Source organism: Polyodon spathula, chromosome 6 (genome assembly GCF_017654505.1).
Source record: "Polyodon spathula isolate WHYD16114869_AA chromosome 6, ASM1765450v1, whole genome shotgun sequence".
NCBI classification, from domain to species: Eukaryota; Metazoa; Chordata; class Actinopteri; order Acipenseriformes; family Polyodontidae; genus Polyodon; species Polyodon spathula.
Window position 1 is genome coordinate 35938571 of NC_054539.1, and position 6218 is coordinate 35944788.

A 6218-nucleotide genomic window follows, 5' to 3' on the forward strand; every position below is an offset into this window, starting at 1 on the left:
ATGCTCAGTGCACAGTAGCCCCCCCCCCCCCCCCGTTTGGTTTTCATCTGCACAGTTCAGTGCTGGGCCTATAAAACAGTAAACACTTGTTGCTTTATTTTTACATTTTACATTTGGTTTGCATTTCAGTATACCATTTACATAACCGTATAGCTGGCATTTTTTGCTCCCACCAAGAATGTGATCAGATCGCTAGGGCAAAGCCTGTTGAAAAATATTAGACATGGATTTTGCAAAGAAATGAACTGAAGGGGAAGTATAGTGTCCCATAGAACTGTGTTGCGTTTCTAACAGCAGGATGCAATTTTTTTCATTTTTTTCTGACTTGTCCATGTTCCAGATACAAAAAAACAACATTTAAATATAACATCAACATTTTAGACATATGTTTAGATTCATAATTTATTAGTGTTCTCATTTAATTGGGTTTTTAGGATAAACTTACATGGCCAAATTAAAGATGTTTTAAGTTAACATATCTTTGTATTGGAGTATTTTATCCTTATATTTTTGGCAAATTACACTATCAAATGGAAATTGTGTACAAATAACAGTAGTTAATGGCAAATATTTTATACTTTTTTGTGCATTTAATATAATGTACCAATAAGTAATGGCAACATACTTTAGCAGAACATGTACAAACTTGCGCTAAACATCTATAGTCAAATATTCTGTGAAGAAGAAAAAAGAAAAAGCAAACAACGCTGGTTGCCAGAATATTGACAAATATATCAGCTTGTTAAACTGTGGCTCCCATTGTGTGCTGTTTATGGTCTGGAAAATCAATTTTTAAGGTTACTGATTACAATTTCCAAACACTATTACTGCACCAAATAGATATATAAAGATAAACACAAATATAAACAGATAAGCAGACAAATGCAACAATTGAAGAATAATAATGGTCAAACTGTACTCACTGGCATAGTGTACATTAATAAAATACAATAAATAACACAGTTCAACCTATAAACATGTTTCATTTCAATATACTGACTTTGTAAATGGTAAACAAGTACAAAATGTAATAGAATTTAAATTGAAAAATGTTAAAATGCAGAAATAAACTGAAAAAATACAGGACAATAGACAACACCTATTGTAAAAGGGCCAAGAATTCACCCTTAGATTTTAGCAAATATATTTTTATATAAATATACATGTGTTTGCTCAGTTTGATAAGCTAAGCTTCCTAAACTGTAGTACACTCGTACAGGATTGAGTAACGTCAGCTCATGTAAGTGTTTGTAGCATGAATTCAATTACATAGGAAACATATGCACGATAAGTACAGGATTCCTAGCATTACCATAGGAGAGTGTACTATAGGGTACCAGCTCAGTATGGGTTTTTACAGGACTGGAACCCCAGATTTAGAAACTCTATAGCCATACTCATCCATTTACAAAATGTCACTTAACATTTCATTATTTTTCAGGAGCTCTTTTCAAAAGCACTTGGATTGTGAGGATTCCTTAGAATAGTCTTAGATCAGTCCAGTATCCACCATACAGCAGCTGTAAGCACATGTGGAAAGGCCTGGGCAATAACAGCTCTGAAGCTAGCAGGAAACCAGTTGCTAATTATTCACGTTACGCTTGAAGGGCCATGGCACAGATATTACTGAGCTTAGATTGACACCTTCTAATTCTACATTTTACATTAAACATTTTCTGCTAAAGAAGCTAAAATATTTTGCATCCCGTTTATACTCCTGAAGTTAAATATTGTCACTTGATAATCAAAGTTCCAGCTTAAGAGAGGAACTCTTTTTGTTCCCAACTTTAAAGCAGCACTGGTAATGGTTAACCTGAAATTACTTATTTTAGAAAAACCTTAAACAAACAAAAACAAGGAACTCAAATAACATTTAGCAAAACAATTCATAAATACATTTATGTACAAAAAAATAAAGTCACATATACCTGAAATGCATTTGTACATATTTACAAAATAATAAATTATAAAAAAGTAAACATCATAAAATAGTGTCACATAAAAAAAACCCAAAAATAATTACAGCTTAAAAAAAATAACACACAATTTTGACAGTACTTGTGGCTCAGAACATTCTGAAACGTACACTGCAGGCAGTGCAGACTGCTTATATAGTAATCAAGTTCATTCATGTAAAATACAATAAAGCAACTGTCCATAGTGCAATGAGGAAATGTCCTATCAGGCAGTGCAACAGACATCATTGAGCACAGTCACGGAGCACAGTCCTGGGAAACAGGAATCCTTGAGAGAGCAAGCCATCGGGGCCAAATGTCTATTGCTTTTTGAAACCACTGTGCTAACTTTAGTACAAATCCAGCTCATTTGTATATTTTTTAGTCTCACAGCAGCAGTCACTGAAGGAATCCTTTCCTCCATTTGAGCAGCATTCATCAAAGTAATGCCTCCTTTAATCAAATGACCAACAGTTTTCCTATGGCACTTTCACACCTAGAGAAAAAAAAAACATTTAGTTAAAAGGGCTCTTGCACTCATATACTTTACTGCTTGACACTTCGACAAATTGAAGGAATAAGCAGATTAAAGTTATAATAACCTCAGTTGCAATTATACATTCATCTTTTTCTTCGGATATGACACAAACAGACTGGTACTTTTTGTCTTTCGACAGGGAGTACACTGATTCTGGCCTTTTTCTTTCTGAAGACTCACTGTTAAGGAAAAAAAGAAGAAAATACAAATTGAATTTGATGGATTTTAAATTCCTAGAGCTACCGAACACCTCTATTTCTGCAAAAATAAACTGTACAATCTCTGTTATTTTAAAAAAGTATTTGATATTTACCTCTTTAAATGTACTGCATTTTTCTCCTCCAGTTCGGAAACAGAAGCATCACACTTTGAATCACTTTTATCACGCTCGTCTTTGACAAAATCTTCATGTTTTAGCTCGTGCACAAGATTGTAATCCACGGATGGGTATCTATCTTTGTAACCATTTTTCTCCCCATTGTTATCACAGTGAAAGTTTACTTTCCTGTTGGTGTTCTTAATCTGGGTAACCCCAATAACACTGACTGAAATGTCCTTTTCTCGCTGAAAGTCGGTCAAGTTGTTCATGGTTTCCATTTCGCTCTTGTAGTTATCTGGCTGGTGTTGTCTCTTTCGCATCTTAGCCCTGACGCAGACCACAATGACAGCACATCCAAGTAACAGCATAAGAACCATAATTATCCCAGCACACACTGCAAACCAAGGAAACTGTCCATCATTGCCTTCGGTGTACCTCTGAGTTTGGTCCTCAACAGCAGGCTGCTCAGGCAACAGGAACTGGCAGATAAGTCCACCATACCCTTGGGTGCAAGCACAGACATATCGGTTGTTCCTCTCATGGCAGGTTGCCCCATTGTGGCAAATGTTGTGCTCACATTTGCTGACAGGTGAACTACAGTTTGTGCCAATATATCCTGGAGGACAGGTGCAGGTATAGTCATTAACACCATCCTGGCAGGTTCCACCATTCAAACACGGGAAGGCAGCACATTCATCAATGTTGTCAGTGCAGTGCATTCCTGTGAAACCATCTGGGCACTGGCAAATATATTTGTTTCCATGGTCCACACACTCAGCACCTATAAAAGACAAAAGTGATGAGTATGAGGTTTTTTTTGTTCTGTTTTTATAATTTTAACTAATTAAATTTTTTTTTTTTTTTAATTTGTGCTACTTCAACTCTTACCATTTGCACATGGATTAGAGCTGCAGTGGTCAATTTTCTGTTCACAGTTGAAGCCAGAGTAGCCCACTGGACAGCGGCAGGCATATCCACCTTCAGGGTTATCGGAACACCGTCCACCATTAAAGCAGGGCCCGTCAGCACAGGTCATTGCACTCAGTTCGCAGTTTTTGCCATAGAAATCAGGTGGGCAGGTGCAGGTGAAGCTGTTTTCCAGATCCTGTTTTAAAAAAAAGTTATCTTGTTAAATGTGAAATTCTTAAGCAACACTGAGCAAACAATAAAGAGAACATCACATATATATATATATATATATATATATATATATATATATATATATATATATAAAAAAAAAAAAAAAAAAAAAAAAAAAAAAAACTTACAGTGCAGCTTCCTCCATTCCTGCAGGGGTTATCATCACATTCATTGACTTCAATCTCACAGCTGGTGCCAGTGTAACCAGGATGACAAGAGCAGGTGTAACTACCCTGGCCAGTGTTGGTGCAAGTGGCTCCATTCATGCAGGGCTTGTGATGTGTACAGTAGTTAAGATCTTCAAGAGAAGAAAAACAGTTTTTATTAGATTTAGTTTTAGTTTAGTGATGCAAAGATAGTTAATTGATAATGTGACATTGAATTAGACATATTAAGAACATACCTTGGTTACAGAAGAGACCACCCCAGCCCTCTTGACAGTTGCACTGCCATGGCTGATGGCAGGTACCATGGAGACAGCCTGGGTAACGAATGCACTCATCACAGTAACGGCCTTGCCATCCTACTCGGCATCTAGCAACAAAACAAAAAGTCATTGGTCAGACTTCATATAGTTGGAAAGATTACCATTCCAAACAAATCATTACCAAGTAAAAAGAATACCATTTCTTAAAATGTCTGGTAAATTCAGCTCAAATGCAGAATCAGCTTTTAGTTGCTCTAGACATATATTTAATGTTTACTGAAAAACAAACAAATGCATTCTACTAAGGCACTGGTCTTTATCATGTTACACTAATCTGTTCAGTTACTAGGCAGAACCTACAAAACTGTTTAACCATAAATACTTACAGTGGCACTGGAACCATTTTTAAACTGGGGGTGCTGAAAGCCAATGAACAAAACTATAACCCCTGTATATGATGGAAGCCAAGCAAAGCCAGGGGGTGCTACTTTACCCCCAGCACCCCTAGTTCCAGTGCCCTTGAATACTTACTTGCATTCACCAGGCTTGTCACAGATTCCATGTTGTTCATCACATCCTGGGAGACAGATAGCTGCAAATAAAAAACACTCACATAAATATCTTGGAAACTAAATCACTGACATATATTCGTTCTTGTTTACACTTTCTACGAACTAGCCCTATCAGTAAATCTAGGATAATTTATTATAAAAGGGCCAACCCTTATCACTAGGATGAGCTTTCTGTTTAACACAGTTGCAGACAGACAAAAGCGGGACACATAAAGATCCCTTTTCTCTTTCCTGCAGGTCAGAAGTCCCTTTTTTCATTCTGTGCACACAGCTCTACCTCTTAATATCAGTGCAGATAAGAGTGGACAGCTGGTGTGCAGGGTGCCGTGCAGGACAGCTGCTCTATTGTCTACTTTCACACAGCAGCTGCCCACTTGCAACAATACCCCACATTCCTCACCCAATCAGCACAAGGCATGCTTCCTAAGAACCAATCAGCCATTATCTCTAATCTATGGCACATGCAGGCACATGTTTGTTCTGCAAATTTTCTTATTTAAATAAATCACCTAAGATAACAGAAGTTGCCAAGATTAATGTGCTTGTTTATAACAACAACAACAACAACAACAACAACAACAATAATAAGCTTACATGATTTAAATACAAAGTGTATATATATATATATATATATATATATATATATATATATATATATATATATATATATATATATATATATATATATATATGCACTAAAACGTTAAAATTTTGTTAACATAGTACACCTATAATATTATGATCTAAATAACGTACCTTCAGTACAGTATTGTTCTTTCCAACCCAGAGTTGCAGACCTTCTCACCACGTTCTCCACAGGTGAACGTGACCAAAGGCATCGTCCGGGTTCAAAGGCAAACGTGTCCCGGGGTCGACAAAAAAAACACTGAACACATCACAGACGAAACGATAAGAGTATTTCAGATCAGTCCTGCCGCCGACGTGAATGTCCTGGGACCACTCTTCTCCTACTGTGAGGTGTCTCTGAGTAGCCAAGCGACTTATCAGGCGATCGGGGTTTTCTACACAAAACAATAAATATATATATAAGGGCAGCTGACTCTTTGAGCTAATATATATATATATATATATATATATATATATATATATATATATATATATATATATATATATATATATATATATATATAAGCATTCAGAAATAAGTTTAGAAATAGGCTAGTTAATGGACATTTTATATCTGAGGCGAAAGCGAGAGCGAGAGCGAGAGAGAATGCTTACAAATCATACCTGTTGCAAGATCGTC

The 6218-nt window shown here is 36.2% G+C and overlaps 1 pseudogene; it reads right to left on the reverse strand.

Moving 5' to 3' along the window:
• Nucleotides 1–2074: 2074 nt before the first annotated feature.
• Nucleotides 2075–6218, reverse strand: part of LOC121316548 — a 5325-nt pseudogene continuing 1181 nt past the window's right edge.